At 45.6% G+C, this 22,497-nt stretch overlaps 1 protein-coding gene and 1 pseudogene across 4 annotated transcripts in view; both read right to left on the bottom strand.

Annotated features, from left to right (window-relative positions):
- SEMA4D (semaphorin 4D) overlaps positions 1 to 22,497 on the bottom strand; it is a 190,787-nt gene that overhangs the window by 49,063 nt on the left and 119,227 nt on the right. The gene's annotated exons all lie outside the window — the stretch shown is intronic.
- LOC142448504 (large ribosomal subunit protein uL30-like) lies at positions 16,512 to 17,244 on the bottom strand (annotated as a pseudogene).

Raw genomic sequence — 22,497 nt, 5'->3', positions numbered from 1 at the left:
GGACTTGAGAGGATTAAGAGTGACAGGGTGGAGTCCAGTCTGTCAATCGGGCCATAGCAATGAGGCCTCTGTGTGGGCATGGTCTGAGAATTCTGGGAACTCCTGGATTTCCTCCTGGGAGGCAGGAGAGACTCTCTTGGCTCACTCCCTGTGGAGAAGATACATGGAGCGAGGCTGATGGAGTCAGACCAAAGGAGCTGGAGAAGCCACATGGAAAGCCCTGCCTGCGCTGAGATGCCTACAATGCCATTGGACCTGTAAGACTTCTAACACCCTGGCCTGTGACCTTCCTGAATTCGGTGTCATTGCATGTGTTTCATGAGTCTGAAGAGGACTTTATAGATTGGTATTGGACATATGGGTTAATATTGGACTTATGGACTAGATCTGGACTGGGATGTTTTCTCAATGTTTAATTGCTCTTATATATTAAACTCTCTTATACACTGGCTGGTTTTCCTTTGCCAAAGCCTCAGCAAAAGGCATCTGAAGGTCGTCCACTGAGTAACTGCTAAGGCTTTTGTAACGAAAGGCTTCTTGGCACCACTGCCTTCTTCCCCGGGCCACGCATGTTCCGGGCACAGCTCTGCTGTGACAGTATGTGTCCAGCCAAGGATCCTAATTTCCCTCGAATGCACCCTGAGCCAATTAACAGATCCCTACTCCCCTTCAAAGGTTGCAGACGGCTGCTCAAGCCAGTGGTCGCCTTTAAGGCTATTGGAAGGCTATTCCAACAGTGGTCTTGCTTTCAGAGGTCCAGTGAATTCCTCATGCCAGGAATTCCCTATGTCAGCCCTCTAGGCCCAAATCCAGTGGCCCTTGCTTGTTGTCTAGAAAACAGGGCCCAGTTTGCTGGCAAAGACTGGATTCCTCCCCCCGGCACCCACCTCCCTAGAGTTCGAGACCTCAGTTTCATAGCACCTAGTGGCACATACTGGAACTGCAGTTATGACCCTGGGCACCAGACTCTCCAGACTTCTCCACTGATTGTTTTCTAGATGGCTATTGAGAGATCCCTGCCCAAGGGAACGCCGCTCTGTTGAATTAGGATAGATTTGACCCGCAGATGTTAGAGGAACAAAGATTAATCTCATTCTGCAACACCATCTGGCCTTAGTACATTCTAGGTGATGGGGAATCCTGGCCAAAGAATGGCAAACTTTCCCTTCCAACCCCGATTCAGCTAGAACGTTGGAAGGATGGGGAAGTGGGAGGAGTTCCCTTATGTTGGGCCTTTTTCCGTTTGAGACACAGTAAAGACCTGCGTTCCCAGTGTACCAAGGACTCCCTAAGGGGTCCTGAACCGAAAGGCTCCTCCACCGCCAGCCCAGCCTTACCACCCTTGGACCCTGAACCTGTAGAGCCTGGTGAAACACATGACCCCTGGCAAAGTTCTACCCTTAGTAGAGACAGCTGGGGAGTTTAATCCCCAGGCAATTCACAAGCCTTTCACCCTAATTGAACTCAGGCAGATTACGAGTAACCAGAAGAGTTACTCAGACAATCCCAAACACTACTTAGAGAGCTTTCAGCACCTCACTCTAGCCTATGACTGGAAGGATGTAATGCCCATACTGGGACAGACTATGACAGACTTTGAGAAAGAACGATTTCTAAAAGGTCATAGGAAGTTTGCAAAAAGTTTACACATGAGATGAATGATAAGTATCCAATAGGAGAAACAGCTGTGCCAACTACTGTCACTGCTTGAGATTATAATGATCCCAAGGACGGGTGGGCAGGGGAACATTTTTTGGTGTGTATAACAAGTGGACTGAAGTCAGGTCGGCAAAAGACCATCAATGATGTCAAAGTGACAGCTACTCACCCAGGGCCCGAGGAAAGCCCCTTAAGTTTCTTAGAGCAGCTGAAAGAAGCTCCAAGGAATCACAGCACTGCAGACAAGACTCATAGGAAGGGCAAGTCATACTCGGGGGCAAATTTCTCACAGGCCGCACCAGACATTCCGAAAAGGCTCCAGCAGTTAGTGCAGAAGCCTGAAGGAGGTACCCTAGAAGAGATGGTCACTAGAGCTAACACCATCTTTTACACTAGGGACAAGGAAGGGGAGTCCAGGCTCAGGAGAAGGAAGAACATTTGGCATGCCCAGGTACTGGCTGCCATTGCTAACCAATGCTCAGCAACTGCCTCCCAGGTTCCCAGACCCCTGAACAAGGCACCAAGTGCTCTGTGTGCTGGCCTCTGGGCCACTGGGCAAGGAATTGCCCTAACCAAAATAGGCCTCCCCAAAGGCCATGCCACCACTGCAAACAAATTGACCATTGGGCGCACCCTGTCCTATGGGAGACAACCAGGAGGGGAGGTGCTCGCAGGCTACTGTGCAGCTGCAAACTGAAGATTGGCCTGACCCAGACAGCCAAGCAGCGGGAGATAGCTGTTACTGGTCTGGAGCATTGGGTGAGCAATTGATGTGCAGGTAGGTAAGTAAATTTTCTTCTGGATACTGGGGCCACCTACTCTGTCCTTAACTCCTTCCCCTGACTCCTGGCACCAACATGGTGTGTCAGGAAAACATGTAGGCAAACACTTTACAGATCCCTGAAGGTGTGGGATTACAAAGACTTTTCCCAAGCTTTGTCTTCCCCAAAGACATGCCAAACATTAGAGGCTGTTTGCCAGCATAAGGTGGGAGGTCAGATCCTTAGAGACATCCTCCCTGAAGGCAGTCAGTTGCCAGGCAACTGTCTGGTCCCACCATAGGTAGGCCCTCTCCCTGCTATTAAGGACAATGGGCTACTTCTCCCTAAAGGCTTGCGACCATTAGCTTGGTTCCTGTAGCTGGGGTTTACGTCCTACTGATAATGGTTTCCATGGTGGGCCAGAGAACAGATCAAACCGGCTCAGTGACATCCAAAGTTATGTTGCCATCCTGAATCTAGCATCCGCCCTTCTTGTCACATGAATACCCCAAATTCTTCCTCTTCCTATTGCGTGTATGTCCCTAGATTGTCCCCCTCATTGCTGTATAGCCCATAGTGCAACCCCTTCCTGTGACATATGTCTTTACCTGTAATTAGTGGGCTTGCACGCCCCCAAAGATATATAGGCTTCGGTTAGCAATAAAGAGCTCTCTCGGGCTCCCCTCCTGGCCTCTTGTCGGTTCCTCCCCTCCTCTCCAATCCTCGCTCCCCTGTTCCCTTTCCCCTTGTCCTCCTTCCCATCTCTCTCCACGTGGATCACCAAGTGAGGCTGAGGTGAGCATTGCTACCATGAAATGTGACTGACTCCATTATTCCAATGTCTCTTCTACCTCTCATACTCTCTGTGACTTTACTTATTATCACTGTACAATTGCACCTACCGGGTCGGTGATGATGTGTTAGGGGCTGGTTAACCCTGACATCAAGGTACCTATGGAACAACGTCTATTTCTCTTATAGCTTCCTAGTAATCCTTCAATGCCCTGCTGCCTTCCTAGGCTGAGATGTATTGTCTAAGCTACACACCTACAGGGTTATTAGGCCTCATCCTAGTCCCACTATAGCTTTCCAAATGTCCGTGAGCACAGAGGAGTTCTCACACAGGAACAGTGGGAAAGAGCCATACACCCTGAAGTCTGGGACACAGGAGTGTCCCTGGCAGAGCTAAATATTCAACCTCTGTAAAGATTTCCTAAAAGATCCCACCACAGTCTTAGAGCTAGTAAATGCTTTCACACAATTCTTGTGTTTAAAGTAAACTGGCCCCCATGCCTGTCAATCCTAAGATTTCTTTTCTAAACTTCCAATGACAAGGGCCCTGCTGTCTCACAGCTTTGCCCATGCTTTACCTAAACTAGTCACCTGTTTTGTTTCTTCGAGAAGTCATCAGATTACCAATGTCTCTGAGCCAAGTGTGCTAGTCCCAGGATCATCAGCCCTGGATCACTCCAACTTCATTTACAGTGGGCCCCTAGACACCCCTTTTCAGAAGAGTAGGAAGGTTATGGACTCAAAGACCCATGTTGTGCCCCTTTGCCAGCAGGAAGCAGCCAGGGGAAATGTTAGGTAGCCAGATAGGGAGAGGGGGCTGTCCCTCCCATACCTGCACAGACCCCCACAGGAAGTTGTGAAGCAAAACCAGGTGACCATTAGCCACCATAAAAACCTTAACTGGGCATGCCGCAATTCAGGCCTCCAAGCCAGGTGGGCGTTACACCTGGATGGCTTAAACTAGCCCCAGGAAACACTGATTCAGCCAATGGGGTTAATAATATCTTTAACTATGCCTACCCAGCCAGAGGCTTAAAAAACCCTGCTGGTGGGAAGGCATCTCTGGTGCTGCTTGGCCATGCCGCTCGCTGTCTGGTCTGAGTTCACCACGTGGGGCAGGGGCGGGGGGCGGGGCACAGTCCCACAAGGTTGCCCGTGTGCAGTTGTGGGCCTCGGCGTGGCTTCTGCGGGGTTTGGCATGCTTCCTTGAAATGGTGACTTTTGAGACAGCGAACCCTGAAACTTCTGTCCTTTATAACAACTCACTTGGATTAAAAACCAGGCTTCATTATGAATTCTTTCTCATGTGAAACCAAGAACCGAGATATTGCTCACCCAAAAAACCTAACAGATTTATTTCTGGGTTCTCTATTCTGTTCTATTGGTCATTTCTCGTTATACCAGTACCAGGCTGTTTTGATAACTGTGGTTGTGTAATAGGTTTTGATATAAAAAAGTGAGGCTAAGCAACAAAGTCCACATGGAAGAACACACCAGCCGGTGTGATCGAGTGGTCCCAAAGGGATCAGTTACCAGGCATCAAAGAACAAAAAATCATATCATTGACTGCACACCTCCATGATAGGATCGCTGAAGACAAATGGGTGCATAAGCAAATGTGGTGAAGAAAGCTGATGGTGCCCGGCTATCAAAAGAGATAGTGTCTGGGGTCTTAAAGGCTTGAAGGTGAACAAGCGGCCATCTAGCTCAGAAGCAAAAAAGCCCACATGGAAGAAGCACACCGGCCAGTGCGATCATGAGGTGCTAAGGGACCAGGTATAAGGCATCATGCAAAAAAAAAAAAAAGATATAAGTGTGTATATGTATGTGTATATGTGTGTATATGTATATGTATATATATACCATATTAAATGAAGGGGGAAGTGCAGAGTGGAGACCCAAGGCCCAAGTGTCGGCCAATGGAGGTCCCCTCATAGAGGGGTTTAGGAGAGGAGATGAGTTAATTAGGGTGTGAGTTAGTACTGATGAAGAACACAGCTTTCCCCCAGATCCTGGATGCTTCCTCCCCGCAACTACCATGATCCGAATTCTACCTTGCAGGGCTGGATAGGACAGAGGCTGTACACTGGTACATATGAGGGCTGGAGGTACAGGGAATCCAGGGTGGATGATACCTTCAGGACCAAGGGTGTGAGGGACGATGCTGGGAGAGTGGAGGGTGAGTGGGTTGGAAAGGGGGAACTGATTACAAGGATCCACATGTGACCTCTTCCCTGGGAGAGGGACAGCAGAGTAGGGGGGAAGGGAGACTCCGGATAGGGCAAGATATGACAAAATAACGATGTATAAATTACCAAGGGCACATGAGGGAGTGGGGAAAGGGGAGGGAGGGGGAAAAAAGAGGACCTGATGCAAGGGGCTTAAGTGGAGAGCAAATGCCTTGAGAATGATTGGGACAGGGAATGTATGGATGTGCTTTATACAATTGATGTATGTATATGTATGGATTGTGATAAGAGTTGTATGAGTCCCTAATAAAATGTAAAAAAAGAAAAGAGGAGAAAAAATGATTAGGGCAAAGACTGTACAGATGTGCTTTATACAATTGATGTATGTATATGTATGAACTGTGATAAGAATTGTATGAGCCCCAATAAATTGTTAAAAAAAAAAAAAGTGAGGCTGTTTCTACCTTGTTCTTCTTTAGTGTTTTTGCTTTTCTTGGAGATCTTTCCTGTCGATATAAGGTTGGTGATAACCTTTTCCATTTCTTTAAAGAATGATGCTGGGATCCAGATGGGAAACATTCTCCCATCTATGTAGTTAGCATTCAGTTTCTTGTACTAGTGTTTCAAAGTTTTATTTGTATGTCAATACAAGGCATGGGCCGGGAGATGTGTGAGAGAGAAGTGGATTCTATGCATCAAAAAGCACAAACATGGGGAGTCCGGGAAGATGGCCGACAGGGACACCCGCATACTCTGAGAGCTCCTCCAAACAAAGCGGGATTGGTAACCAGGTAGCTGTATAGTAAGAGTCTGGTGAGTGAAATATCCCCCAGGGACAGCACCCCAGTCCCACCCCACGTATTTGTCCTGAGCAGGGGTCTAGGTGAAAGAGGACCGGACTCGTGGGACATCTCTGGTCACTAAGCTGCCATGAGCTCACTGGCAACTGGCCTAGGCTCCATCCCCAAACCGGACCCCAGCCCAGAGCCGCTTGCCTGCCCTGCCTAGACAGGCGCAGCAGGTCACGCTCCCCTACACCAGCTGCCCACTCGCGGATCCCCACTGGGAGAGAAGCTTTCCTCTCCCGCGGTTCCCCTCTCCCCGCAGGGAAGCGATCTGCCCTTGGGCCCGCATCCCTCCCTCCATTCATCCAAGCTCAGGGGAGCGGACCCGCGGGTTGTCTGGCGACCCCCACGGGGGACCATACACCTGCACCGCTGCTGCGGACCTCTCCACCTGCCCTCCGTGCACTGGCCTCCCACCCGCCCCCACCCCCCGTCCCCGCCCGCCCCTGGCAGCCTAGCACCAGCTCCACTCCTGGCCGGGACCCTGCGCTGAGCACTTCCCACCGACGGGAGCCATAGCCCAACCCGTGCCTGTCCCGGACCCTGAGCTTCCTCGGAGCGCCGCGGCCCGCACTGCTGAGTCTGCCCGCCAAGGGCCCCTCCCTGCGCAAGGCACAAGAGTAGGTGCCCTCCGCAGGGTGCTGCGGGGACCCCGGCGGCCGCGACTCTGAGCCTGAGCGGAGGAAGGGCGCCATTGCCCCCTGCGGTTTCGCGCCAAGCCTCCTTTGCCCGCCATTACCCCCTGCGGTTTCGCGCCAAGCCACTACAGTCCGCGGGGTTCTGAGCTCAGAGCAGGGCGGAGAGCGAACACCATTGTTCCCTGCAGTGTCGCGCCTCTGTCTGCACAGCTGTCCGAGGGGCCTCCCCGCGCCCGCTCACAGCCCGGGCAGATCAAACATTCCACCTGCAGTGGAGCCTGGGTCTCGGCTTTGCAGTCCCTGAGGAGCCGTCAGTGAGCTCCAGCCAGCTCTCACCACCTGGGGGCCCTGTGGGGTCCCCAGTGCCAGCCCTAAGCCTGCCGCAGCCCGCCCCAGCCACCCCAGGAGACGGCACAGTGGCCTGAGCCTCCACACAATAAGGTTACTCCTGTCTCCCAGAAGCATGGGGCCTATGAAAGGATCAAGGAAAAATCAACAGACCACATCACTCCCAACAAAAAAATCAGAGAAACGAAGCACTTTAACAGACCTAACGTCACTCATAGAAGAAACAGATATAGATCAGCCACAAAAGGAAATCTTCAGAACTCTGCTTGCAGTAATACAGGAACTTAGAGAAGCAAACCAAAATAAGGATGCAACGATAGAGGGGATGAAGTCCACAATAGAGGGGATGAATACTATCCACCAAAAGGAACTGCAGAAACTAACAGAGGAGGTAGCAGAGGCCACACAAAAGGTCACAGAAGCTATATCTAGGCTTGAGGAGGCTGAGAACCGTATCAGTGAACTCGAGGACGCTCAAACCAAACGAAGCAAGCGAGAAAAACAATCAGATAGGAAAATTAAAGAAACAGAAGACAGCCTGAGATCAATGACAGATGCTATGAAGAGGAATAATATTCGAATAATCGGTCTACTGGAACACAACATAACACACAAATCGACCGCCAAGATAGCAAAGGAATTCCTGGAAGAAAATTTCCCCAACCTAACAAAGGAGAATCCGACTCTCATACAGGAAGCAGAGAGGACGCCGGCTAAGCTAAACACCAAGAAAAACACTCCAAGACATATAATTGTAAAATTATCCAACTTAGAGGAAAAAGAGAAAATTTTACGAGCATCAAGGGAAAGGAAGACAGTCACATACAAAGGAGCGCAGGTAAGAATATGCTCAGACTTATCAACAGAAACCACAAAGAAGAGGAGAGAATGGAGCAACATCTTCCAAAAACTGAAAGATAAAAATGCCTCCCCCAGAATCCTATACCCTGCCAAGTTATCCATTAAGATAGAGGGTAAGATAAGGGTCTTCCAGGACAAGGAAGAACTCAAAAAATATACTGCAAGTCACCCGACCCTGCAGAACATACTGGCTGACTCACTATGGCCAGAAGATTAAGCTCCAACTAGAACCACCAGGAGACCACCATATAGCCCATCTCCATCTAGAAGCCAACATGCCAGCAACACGTACCAGGACAACACGGTCTCAGATGGAAAAGAGGACAGGATAGAAACCCTTCACTCAAATGCAGTACACTGATATGAAGGAAGATAGGCAAAGACCCAAAACACAAAACAGAATATGGCAACCATGAAGCCAGAGATTGTAATAATCACTCTGAATACAAATGGGCTCAATTCATATGTTAAAAGAAAGAGGCTGGAGGATTGGATTAGAAAACATAACCCATCAATCTGCTGCCTGCAAGAGACACACGTCAAGTGAGCAGACAAGCATATGCTGAGAATAAAGGGCTGGCAGAAAGTTTACCAAGCAAATGGTAACTCCAAGAAGGCAGGAGTGGCTATCTTAATCTCCGACAAAATGGATCTCAAGATCCAAAACATAAAAAGAGACAAAGAGGGACATTACATAATGCTCAAAGGCTCAGTAAACCAGGAAGCACTTAGCATACTGAATATTTACGCACCTAATAATGGCGCGGCAAATTTCGTCAAACAAACTATTAAAAAAATGACAGAAGAAATCACGGAAACAACAATAATAGTGGGGGACTTCAACACTCCACTATCAGAGAAAGACAGGTCACAGGGAAAGAAGCTCAGCAAAGAGGCCAGAGAGCTAAACAATGTAATTAGGCAACAGGGCCTGATAGACATCTATAGAGCCTTTCATCCAAAAGCAAAAGGTTTCACATTCTTCTCCAATCCACACGGATCTTTCTCAAGAATAGATCACATGCTGGGACACAAGGCCAGCCTGAGTAAATTCAAACACATAGATATTATCCAGACATCTTTCTCAGACCACCATGCCATAAAGCTGGAGATTAATAGGAGGGCACCCAGAAAAGCAAGGGCCACCAATTGGAGAATAAACAACGATCTCCTGCGACATGAATGGGTTAAGGTCCAGATCAGAGAGGATATCAGGAAGTTTCTAGAAACTAATGAGAACGAGCATACAACATATCAAAACTTATGGGACACTGCAAAGGCAGTTATCAGAGGTAGCTTGATATCACTGAATGCATATATGAAAAAAGAAGAAAGGCGTATGACAGATAATGTTAACACAAAACCTCCAACAACTAGAACAGAGTCAACAGAACTACCCCTCCAATAGCAAGAGAAAAGAAATAATAAAAATCAGGGCGGAGTTAAACCAGTGGGAAGACAAAAGAACAATGCAAAGGATTAACACAACTAGAAGCTGGTTTTATGAACGAATTAATAAAATTGACACTCCCCTGGCAAAGCTTATCAAAGATAGAAAGGAGCAATCATCAATAGCCAGGATGAGGGATGAATCGGGGGCAATAACAACAGACCCCAATGAGATAAAAAGGATAATCACAAAGTACTATGAAGGTTTGTATTCTAATGAATTCAGAAACCTGGAAGACATGGATAAATATTTAGAAAAACAATCTATCCCTAGATTATCTGAGACAGAGATCAAGAACCTCAACAAACCCATAGCGAAGGAAGAAATAGAGAGTGTCATCAAAAACCTACCAAGGAAAAAGGCCCCAGGGCCAGATGGCTACACAGCAGAATTTTACCAAACATTCAGGGAAGAGCTGACACCGATCCTCCACAAAGTATTCCATAGCATAGAAAAGAACGGTAAGCTTCCAAACTCATTTTACGAAGCCAGCATTACTTTGATACCCAAACAGGGAAAAGACCCCACAGCTGTAGAGAATTATAGACCAATATCTCTAATGAACATAGATGCAAAAATCCTCAACAAAATATTGGCCAATAGAATACAAAGGAACATCAAACATATCATTCACCACGACCAAGTAGGATTCATCCCAGCGATGCAGGGATGGTTTAACATCCGAAAATCCATCAATATCATACACCACATCGAGAAGAAAAAGGATAAAAACCATATGATAATATCCATAGATGCAGAAAAAGCATTTGACAACATCCAGCATCCATTCCTAATCAAAACCCTCATGAAGATAGGATTGGAAGGTAAGTTCCTCAAGCTCATACAAGCTATCTATGAAAGACCAACAGCCAACATCATAGTCAATGGAGAAAAGACAAGAACAATACCACTGAAAAAGGGTACAAGACAAGGATGCCCCCTGTCCCCTCTTCTATTCAATATCGTTTTGGAGGTCCTGGCTAACAACATAAGACAGCGGAAGGACATCAAAGGGATCCAGTTGGGAGAGGAGGAGGTGAAACTATCGTTATTTGCAGATGACATGATCCTATACATTGAAGACCCCCAAAACTCCACAGTTGGAATACTTACAGCAATAGAGGAATACGGAAGAGTAGCAGGATACAAGATCAATAAACAGAAGTCGGTAGGGTTTCTATACACATCGGACAGGGCCAGGGAAGAGGCGATTAAGAGGGAAGTACCCTTCACAGTAGCCAAGAACAAACTGAAATACCTAGGAATATACTTAACAAAAAATACTAAAGACCTTTATAAGCATAATTATAAAACCCTATTACAGGAAACCAAAAGTGACCTTCACAAATGGATGACCCTCCCCTGCTCATGGTTAGGTAGGCTGAACATAGTAAAGATGACAGTTCTTCCTAAAGCACTCTACAAGTTCAATGCTATACCAATCCAATTACCATCAACCTTCTTCAAAGAATTGGAAAAACTGACCACCAACTTTATATGGAGAGGGAAGAAACCCAGAATTAGCAGAGAACTCCTCAAGAAGAAGGACACAATTGGAGGACTCGCCCTACCTGGTTTTAATGCCTACTACACAGCTACAGTGGTCAAAACAGCATGGTACTGGCACAATGATAGACACTCAGACCAGTGGAAAAGAATAGAAAGCCCAGGAGTAAAATCATCAGCATAGAGACAACTGATCTTCGACAAGGGTCCCAAAAACGTCAAGTGGGAAGCAGATGCCCTCTTTAATAAGTGGTGCTGGAAACAATGGATATCCACATGTAGAAAGTTGAAACAAGACGTCTACCTCACCCCATGCACAAGAATACACTCAAGGTGGATCACAGATCTAGAAGTCAAACCCCAAACCATCAGGACCATTAAGGAGGGAATCGGGACTAATCTCAGAGCACTGGCCCAGGGAGCACATAGGCTCACTGCAACAGGGAAGGGGACACACACAGGTGATCTGGAAATCGACAAATGGGATCTAATAAGAATAAAACACCTGTGCACCTCGAAAGACTTTGCCAAGAGGGTGACAAGGCAACCCACAGACTGGGAGAAGATTTTTAGTAATGACACGTCAGACAAAGGGCTCATTACTAAAATCTACAACACCATCGTGACCTGCAAAAAGAGGAAAACAGTTAACCCCCTAAGGAAGTGGGCAAAAGAAATGAGAAGAACTTTCACTAGAGAGGAGATCAATATGGCCAATAAATATATGAGAAAGTGCTCGAAGTCCCTTGCCATAAGAGAAATGCAAATCAAAACAACCATGAGATACCACCTAACACCCCTGAGGCTAGCCCAGATCAGTAAATCAGAGAGCAACAAGTGTTGGAGGGGCTGTGGTGAAGTAGGAACCCTCCTCCACTGCTGGTGGTCGTGCAGATTTGTACAGCCACTGTGGAAAGCAATCTGGCGATACCTAAAGAAAATGGAAATTGATCTACCTTACGACCCAGCCATCCCTCTACTGGGCATATACCCGGTTGAAGCAGCAAATAAAACACGACCAGTCATATGCGCTCCAATGTTTATTGCGGCACAATTCACAATAGCAAAGACTTGGAAACAGCCTAAGTTTCCATCGATAGACGAGTGGATTAGCAAACTTTGGCACATACACACAATGGAGTATTATGTAGCACTGAAAAGCACCGATGAGCACATGAAACACGTTATTTCATGGGAAGAGCTGGAAGGAATTATGTTAAGCGAGGTAAGCCAGACCCAAAGGGACAGGTACAACATGAGTCCCCTGAGGTAAGTACAATCAGCATGACAGAAATAGAAGAATAAACATCCATCCCACAATAAACGGGAGGAAGCATAGATAGTAGGAGGGAGGACAGGCCACACCTAGGGAGGTACATGAGAGCCCAGCATAAAGAAGGAGTAGTGGGGTAGAGAGAGGGAGAACCGGGAGGGGGAGAATCTGAATGGATGGTATGGGGGGGGGCAGGATACTAACCCACCCGGGGGAGAGTATCGGTTGTGTCCCCACAGATCTGGAACATGCATACGGACCCCAACACGACACACCAAACAAGGAGGGCACCGCAAAGTACAGAGGTCTACACAAAGAGGCTGGACGACAAGCCGGCCCAAACCAGAATTAGGCTGACCCCCACACTCGAAGGGAATACCACAGAAAACAAAAATAATTCGTCTGGAGTGGGAAAGGAACTGACCCACCACACCACATCCAGAAGGAAGCTGAAACAAAAGAAGGAGAAAGGACATAGTGGAGTACACCTGGGTCCACCAAGCCCAAAGTCGATAGACCAGCTAGAAGGGCCCGTCATACAGAGAGGACCATTCAGCTGACCACACTACGAGATACGACATCCTGCACCAACACATGGCCCTACATGGGACAGCACCTGAGACACAATGGGGGATGGGCGACTGAGCTGACCCCGCCACACTGAGGCAAACACTGGGGGCGTGCAATGGAGCAGCGGAGGAAGCAGAGCAGAGGGAGCCCGAGGGAGTATAAAGGATGGTCTACAGGCCAACGAAAGGACCTTGAACTACTAGCAATTTTTCTTTTAATATTTGCTATCTTTTTGCTTAGTCTTTTTAAATTTGTTTTGTTTTTTACCTTGTAAATTTTGTATATTAGTGGCTTTTCTGCTTATCAGTGTGTCGATGTTGCTTCTGTCAAAGCCATGTTCTTATGGGCCACTTGAGTACAGTCAAAGTCATATCCATTTGTATGCACATATTACTATGTCAGCAGGTCCACCTAGACAAGATAGGCTGGACAAATAATGAGAGAAGAAAACAACAGGACCAACGGTCCTGGAGGGACATGAGAGCGTGGGAGGTAGGGGAAGGGAGGAGGTGTCGCCCAACACAGGAACAAGGGAACAGCGAATGGTTCTAAACCAGAGGAGGGAGGGGAGGGGAGGACTGGAAGGGAGTGACCAAGAGCAAGGTAACTGAGAGGAACTACTGAATACAGAATGAAGGCCAAACATGGTAATGGGTCGGGAGGAAAGCGAAAGGAAATAGAGGAAAGGAGTAGGAGGCAAAGTGCATACAGAGAAGCCTAAATACAGACATGTACATATGTAAATATATTTATGTTTATGGGGGCAATAGATTTATATGCATATATTTATAGGTTCAGTAGTAGGGTAGCAGATGGACATTGGGCCTCCTCATGCATAATCCTCCAATACAATAGCACCTCGCCCTGCTAAGCAGCCATTGCAGGATACCCATCTTCCCGACATGATCACTGAAGACAGCCGTGTGTGTAAGCAAATATGGTGAAGAAATCTGATGGTGCCCGGCTATCAAAAAAAGATATAGCGTCTGGGGTCTTAAAGGCTTGAAGGCAAATAAGCGGCCATCTAGCTCAGAAGCAACAAAGCCCACAGAGAAGAAGCACATGGCCTAAGCGAACACAAGGTGTTGAATGGACCATGTAGCAGATACAAAGGAACAAAAACAATCATTGTGTGATCACCTTCCTCACATAATGGCTGAAGACGAAAGTGTGCATAAGCAAGTGTGGTGAAGAAGGCGGATGGTGCCCGGCTACTGAGAGATATAGCGTCTGGGGACTTAAAGGCTTGAAAGCAAACAAGCGGCCATCTAGCCCAGAAGCAACCGAGCCCACACGGAAGCAGCACACCAACATAGGTGACCATGAAGGACAGAGGAGACCAGGTCTCCAACATCAAAGGTGGGGTGGTGGTGAGAATCACATCACCGTGAAAGAGGGGGAGTGCATGATGGGGACCCAATGCCCACCTGTAGAGAGCTGAACACCCCTTCCAGAGGGGTAGGGAGGAGGAGATGGGCCACACAGGGTTCAGTGTAACAACAATGAAACTCAAAACCTTCCTCTAGTTCCTGAACGCTTCCTCCCCTCCCAATCATCATGACCCCAATCCTACGTTGCCTTGCGGACCTGGTTGTACCAGAGGATGTACAGCGGTGCAGTGGGGATCTGGAGGCACAGGGAATCTAGGACAGACAAACCCTTCAACACCAGCGGTGGGAGAGGCGACACCAGGAGGGAAGGGCATGTAGAAAGGGAGAACCGATCTCGGAGATCTATGTGTAACCTCCTCTCTGGGAGATTGTCAAGGGGGAGGTGGGTGAGGGGAGACGCCGGGGATGTAAGATAAGATATAATAATTATTTATAAACTATCAAGGGACCAGGGGTGGGATCGGGGAGGGAGGGGGATGGGGGGAAAAAAAGGGAAACCGAGCTGATTCCAGAAACCCAAGTGGAAGGTGAATTATGAGAGTGACGAGTGCAACGAATGTATAAGGGTGCTTTGCTCATTTGATGTATGCACAGATTGTGATAAGAGCCTTATGAGCCCCAATAAAAAGATTAAAAAAAAAAAGAAAGAAAATGATTAGGGCAAAAAATGTACGGATGTGCTTTATACAATTGATGTATGTATATGTATATGTATGGATTGTGATAAGAGTTGTATGAGTCCCTAATAAAATGTAAAAAAATTAATTAATTAATTAATTAAAAAAAAGGCACAAACATCATCCCAATTGGGTGTTGCTCATCAAAAGAAAGAGCAGATGACAAAAAAGAGTAATGATCTAGATGAGGAAAGTGATTAGCTCCAAGTAGCTGAAGAAATGGCAAAGGAAATTCAGAAGGAAACTGAAAGAACAGTTGACCCATTTTCCTCCAGACACATCACTGTAGGACAACCGACTGAGCAGTGAGAAAAGGAAAAGAAACAAAGGAGCTTCCAGTCCTGTCAGAGCAAGGTACTCTGTATTGATAAATATAAGATGCTTCCCTCAAGAAACAGTATCTTTTTCAATTCTTGAGCGATATTTGATATGTAACAAACACAAATGAATTGTATTCTTTCATTTGGAGCCATTGCCGTCACAAGACTACTGGGTAACATGTGCAGTAGTGGCCAAACTAAACCATCGAATCGATTCTAACTCATGGGGAACCCATATGTGTCAGAGGAGAACTGTGCTCCTTCGAGTTTTCATTGGAGGACTTTGCAGAAATGGCTCGCCATGGCTGGAATCTCAACCTCTCAGTTAATAGCTATTTGCAGTACCTAGGGACGCTCATCTGGCTCTTGTTACTTCCACAGGCTCAAGGCTTTGCAAGCCTGCACTCACTGAGGAATTGGAATACTAGCGCCTTTTGCAGGCAAGGACACTGATGTGTTGAAGTCAAATGCCTAGTAAGAAGCTAAGCCAGCACCGTGGTGGTCAACTGCAGTCTCTGCCCTTGACTACTTATATCTGCTTTTAAAATAATAGGAGCCTAACTCTCCCTCCACCACCCCAGCTTACCAATCCTTGTTTCTTTTTTATAAAAACACTAGCTATGGTAGCTTTTTATCTCTTACCATTTAAATAATTTCTGCTCCCTGTAAAACATGTAGACACAGAGAAGGAAATAAAAGCGTTCTGATCCTACAATTAAACCAGGTTTGTCTCTTAAGATGCTGACTGAGTAACATATCCCAGAGAGACTCACAGAAATCAGCAGAACCACTGAGAGGGATATTCCGTTCTTCCAGGACACAGGAGGTGCAGCAAAAAGGTTTAAAAACAACTTTGCTACACTTAACGGAGGCTAACAAGGCATCCCTGTGCCGACAGCCCTCGGGCACTCGCCAGGGGACTGCAGGAGCAGTGGAGCCACAGGACACAGTTCTAAGGAACCAGACGGGGCAGTTAAGAGTGAACAAGTTTTGGTGTGTTCACAGCTCACAGCTCTAACTTCCCAATTCAAGACCGTGTGCTGTCCACAGAATACCGAGTCAGGTGGGGATAAGTCACCAGGCAGCCTGAAAAGTGCACAAGCAGTAAACACAAGCTCAGTGAATGCCAGCTAGCTACATTTGGCAGAACTACTCCCCCTTTGTGGGACATAGTTCCTCAGGGCCCCTGATCTTTTTTTTTTTTTTTCCATTTGAAAACATCACTGTTTTATTAAGAGACCCGATTACAAAAATAATCATGACAGACACTTTCATTCATCCTTCTACTCAGCCTGTTGCTCTGGCCTTCCCTGTTGCCCACATCTCCCTCCACCTTCTACCAAATGGGTGATCTTTTTCTTCATCCCACCTCGTGGAGAAGATCATGGGAAGGGCCACAGGAAGTTATTCGCTTCTTGGAAGCATTTCCCAACAGTCTAGATCTCATGAACCTGATCCCTCATGCAGACGATGCCATATTGACCAAGAGACCGTGCCGTCAGAGTGTTATCTGTTAGGGCAATACACTTCTTATTGATTTTGCCATCACCACGCTGGTAGATGAGTTCATTCACCGACTTCAGGTTTGGGTACCGCCATGCAATGTATGATTCCACAATCCTTAGCATATTAATTGAAGCCATTGAAAATCTGGTGAAGGCTGAGAAGCTATTACACTTTTTGAATCTTTGGACTCACACCACTGACACAGCTGATCCTGATAATAAACGCCAGCTTGGGCTCTCCGGGCACATAGAAGCTGCCAGCTTTCCTTGCCGTCTGAGCCATTCAGATTTCAGTTCTGTCCATCTGCCTGTAGTCCTTGTGATAGTGCGTAGCTTTCTCATAGATAAGCTTCCTCCTGACCTTTTGAAGCATCTTTTGAGCAAACTTCTTTCTTAGGCGTTTGATCTTTAGTTCTGTGAAATTCCTTCGCTTTTTCTTAAGGGTCTCTGGACAGCAGGGACCGTCTTCTCCGCGACAGCCTCCATGATTCCAGCCAGTTTAAAAAAAAGGGGGGTGGAGGGCCTGATCTTAAGTCACCCAAAAAGACCCAAAAAGCTTTAAAAAACATGGACATTCAAAGGCATTTAAAAAATTATATTTTTAAACTTATCTGGGCAGCACTCAACACACACTTGGTCCATTGCATTTAATTAACATAACACTATGAATAGAAACAGCAAGGGCAAACTGCCCTTTGAGTAGGGTTTTTTCCTCCCCTCTATCTTACCTAGGTGAGAAGCAGGTATAACCATACCTGCACCCCCACTTGGCCACCCCATCATGCAAAGGAAGAGGTGTACATCGTAAATAGACCCACTTTTCACACACGACCAGGGGCCTCCAGCCCAAATCGGCAAAGCGAATCCAGCTTCCACGAGGTGCACCTGACTCAAGCTATTTTTTCCCCATTTTGCCTCTTTCTTTTTATCCCTCAAACTGCTCTGGGTCTCAGTTAACACACACCTGGCTCATTAACAGGTCATTAGCATAATAAAACAATCAGAAACTTCAGTGCAGGCAGGAAAATTAGGCTTGAAGTAGAGACTGGAAACCTAAAAGCCCAGAGGCCACTCATGGTGCATATACCTAGCTATACAACAAGCTGTCTGGGGACACCAGCTGCTGGTCATACCCCAACCCTCTCACATAATCCACATGCCCTCTGAGTAGGGCATTGCTTTATTCTGCCACCTAGCCAGGTGGAACGTATATAGACCCCATTCTGCAACCCCACTTGGTCAGCCACATCATCTGAAAGAGCGAATCCTGTTCCCTCTGACTTGATTCAGCAGAGGACTATTCTCTCCAGACAATTAATTTAAACCATAAGAATACAGGACCCACAGCCACCCCAAACACCATAATAATCCCTCTAGCCACAGTCTCAATCCTATTGCAACACCCTATAAGACCATAAGGTAGTAAAATATAATACTACCAGACACCGTCCCCAATTGCTTAAAAGACCTCTGCTGGCCTGGTAGGGAATGATCAAGGGTAAGGTTACTTACAGAAGAGGTATAGCTGTAACTCAGGTGGGGATGGAGCATGGTAGTGGGGCAGGAGGAAGGTCAAGGGAGATGGAGGAAAGAGCTAGGAGTCAAAGGGCATTTATAGAGATCTAGACAAAGACATTTACATGCAAATATATATATGAAGATGGGGAAATAGATCTATGTGTCTATATTTATAGGTTTAGTATTAAGGTGGCGGAAGGACCTTGGGCCTCTACTCAAGCATTCCCTCAATGCATGAATGCTTTCTTTTATTAAATTGGCACTCTACGATGCTCACCCTCCCGACACAACTGCTGAAGCCAAAGCAGGTGAACAAGTAAATGTGGTGAAGAAAGCTGATGGTGCCCAGCTCTCAAAAGAGATAGTGTCTGGGGTCTTAAAGGCTTGAAGATAAGCAAGCGGCCATCTAGCTCAGAAGCAACAAAGCCCACATGGAAGAATACACCAGCCTGTGTGATCGCGTGGTCCCGAACAGATCAGTTATCAGGCATCAAAGAACAAAAAATCATATCATTGGCTGCACACCTCCATGATACGATCGCTGAAGACAAACGGGTGCATAAGCAAATGTGGCGAAGAAAGCTGATGGTGCCCGGCTATCAGAGATAGTGTCTGGGGTCTTAAAGGCTTGAAGGACAACAAGCGGCCATCTAGCTCAGAAGCAACAAAGCCTACATGGAAGAAGCACACCAGCATGTGCGATCACGAGGTGCCAAAGGGACCAGGTATAAGGCATCATGCATATAAATATATATATATACACACACATATATACCATAGTGAATGAAGGGGTACGTGCAGAGTGGAGACCCAAAGCCCATTTGTCGGCGACTGGAGATCCCCTCACAGAGGGGTTTAGGAGAGGAGATGGGTCAGTCAAGAGTTTGATGTAGTACCGATGAAGAACACAGTTTTCCCCCAGATCCTGGATGCTTCCTCCCCCCAACTACCATGATCTGAATTCTACCTTGCAGGACTGGATAGGGCAGAGGTTGTACATTGGTGCATATGGGAGCTGGAGGCACAGGGAATCCAGGGTGGATGATACCTTCAGGACCAGGGGTGTGAGGGGTGATACTAGGAGAGTAGAGAGTGAGTGGGTTGGAAAGGGGGAACCGATTACAAGGATCCACATGTTACCTCCTCCCTGGGAGACGGATGGCAGAGAAGGCGGGGGGGAGGAGGGAGACTCCAGATAGGGCAAGATATGACAAAATAACAATTTATAAATTATCAAGGGCTCATGAGGGAGAGGGGAGCAGGGAGGGAGGGGGAAAAAAGAGGACCTGATGCAAAGGACTTAAGTGGAGAGCAAATGCTTTGAAAATGATTAAGGCAAAGAATGTACAGATGTGCTTTATACAATTGATGTATGTATATGTATGGATTGTGATAAGAGTTGTATGAGCCCCTAATAAAATGTAAAAAAAAAAAAAAGACCTCTGCTAAACACAATCCTGACATCCCTACTGGGACAACGAGTGGGACCCAGCTGCTCTTTTTGCTGGCGCTGTTGTTGCTCTGTGTTCTATCGCTCCTACACCCTCCACTTCTTTAAAACAAAGTGGAGCACTACTCTTATAATTCATCCTCAATCAGGACTTCCCCCTCTGTAGGCATGCATAAGGGCAGGGGTAAATATATGTTTATACTACTTTGCTGTTTTACTTTCAATTTATTTTCTAGTCCCTTAACAGCCATCAACCCAAAAGTTAACACCCACAACAGAGACAAAGGTCCTGGGCAAAGCTTAGAGCCCAAACAAATATACATTAACAGCTGGCTTGCAGCTTACTCCAGTAATATTTTTCTTAGTATTATTTTAAAACTTTTGCCCCCAGCCATTTCTTTCAATTGCCCTCTCTCTAATCTAAATATCTCAAGTTTTATTTCATAGTACGGTTAACCTACCTTTTAATTTCTCTTTTCTTCTCATCAAACCCTTTCTTTCCTTTACATCTTCATAAAACCAATAGCTGACACTATTCTCACATTTAAAAAATATTTTTCTATAAAATATTATAACCTATCCCTCCATCATTAAAAACAGGGATTAAAAAAGAAAAACCTAACTTCCCTTCTGTTAACCTACCAAAAAATACTACCCTCCCTTTTTTCTCTTCTTATTTTGCCTATTGTTCCTTCCTTTCTCCCTCAGCTAACACGTCCTCTCTCACTCTCTGATCACTCCCCTAACACCTAATCTAACATTCCCACCCCCAGATACTTAACAACTGTCCACCATCCCTCTACTGCACCACTGAACAGTTAACCATTCCCACATAATATCTCCTCCCTAACACCCCTAATAGCAACTCCAAGATGTCAAGAAAACAACAGAAGATATTGGTGCACACACACACACAAAAAGAAAAACAGAAACAAATAACTGAATACCAACTAGACCTAAATGTAATGCCTGAAACTGAACAGACTATGGATTTACCATAAAAATAATTTTAAATGATTATTGCACTCATGTGACAGCTGAAGGAGGTGTCTGGGCGAAAAAGTGAAACAACAGAAAAGCTCCCAACCTCACTACATGCTGTAGAAGAAACACGCTGATCAGAAACACAATCAAACACCACAACAGCACAACTAAAATACTACAAAGGAACAGCACGATGCTGTAAAAGAACAGAGAAACAATTGAGGAGATGGAAACCCAAATTAGCAAACTAGAAGAAAAAAATATAGAGATTCCAATATAAAAGAAGAACAAATAACAACAAATTCAGAGGACACAATCAGGAGGAACAACTTGCTTATTATAGGATTCCATAAGAGGAAGAAGCAAAAAAGAAAGAAATCCACACAGAGAACAGTCCAAGAGCTCCTGCAAGAAAACTTTCTTCTAAGTCTACAGGAGGAAGAGATAACTGTTCAAGAAGCCGAAATAACCCCAGCCAGGAGAGATCCCCAAAGGAAAATTCCCTGGCATATTTTAGTCAAGCTGTCTAACATCAATGAGAAGGAAAAAATTTTAAGAGCAGCCAGAGAAAAAAGATCAATTACATACAGAGGGCCAGCAATTAGAATAACCTCAGATTTCTCAGCAGAAACCATGCAGACAATAAGAAAATGGAGTGATGTATACAGAGTACTGGAGGAATAAAAACTGTCAACCTAGAATCCTGTACACAGCAAAATTATCACTCAAATATGATGGAAAAATTAAAATTTTCTAAGAAAGGAGAAACTAAAAGAATTCACAGATACAATTCCATCACTCCAAAAAATACTCAACAAAATACTACGACCAAAAGATAAACAGCAACAACACACAAACCTGGAACCAACAAGACAATGCCTCACATAACAAAAGAAGAAATAGAGCAGGCCCTTAAGAAACTTACAGCCAAGAAAAGCCCAGGTATAGATGGTTCCACAGGGGAATTCTATGAACTATTCAAACATCTGACACCAATGTTATACAAACTATTCCAGAACATAGAAAAAGACAACAAACTCCCAAATGCATTCTATGAAGCCAGTATAACAGCAATACCCAAAACAGGAAAAGACCCCATAAAGATTGAAAATCATAGACCAATATACCTCATGAACATAGACGCTAAAATCCTAAACAAAATCCTGATCAATAGAATACAGTAGTGGATTAAAAAAATAATAACTCCAGGTATGCAAGGATGGTTCAATATTCTATGTAATCTACCATATAAATAAGGCAAGAAATAAAAATCACATGATCCAATCAACAGATGCAGAAAAGGCATTTGACAGTATTCAATATCCATTTATCTTCAACATAAATAGAAATAGAAGGAAAATTCCTCAACATAATAAAAGCTATGTAAGAGAAACCAACAGCCAACATCATGCTCAAAAGGGAAAATTAGAATCGTTCCCACTGAAAACAGGAACTAAGCAAAGATATCCCCTTTCATCACTCTTATTCAATATCATGCTTGAAGTTTTAGCTAGAGTCATCAGACAACAAAAAGAAATCAAGGGAATACAAGGGAAAGAAGAATAGAAACTCTCACTATTTGTAGATGACATGATGCTATAAATAGAAAACCCAAAAGTCCCCACAAAAAGCCTGCTGGATACAATAGAATCTGGCAAGGTAGCAGGATACAAACTTAATAACCAGAAATCAATCGGATTCCTGTATGCCAGAAAATAGAGCTATGAAAAAGACATTTAGAAACAATACCATTTACAATA

Source organism: Tenrec ecaudatus, chromosome 5, assembly GCF_050624435.1.
Source record: "Tenrec ecaudatus isolate mTenEca1 chromosome 5, mTenEca1.hap1, whole genome shotgun sequence".
Lineage (NCBI taxonomy): Eukaryota > Metazoa > Chordata > Mammalia > Afrosoricida > Tenrecidae > Tenrec > Tenrec ecaudatus.
This window is presented reverse-complemented; position numbering and strand designations above follow the sequence as displayed.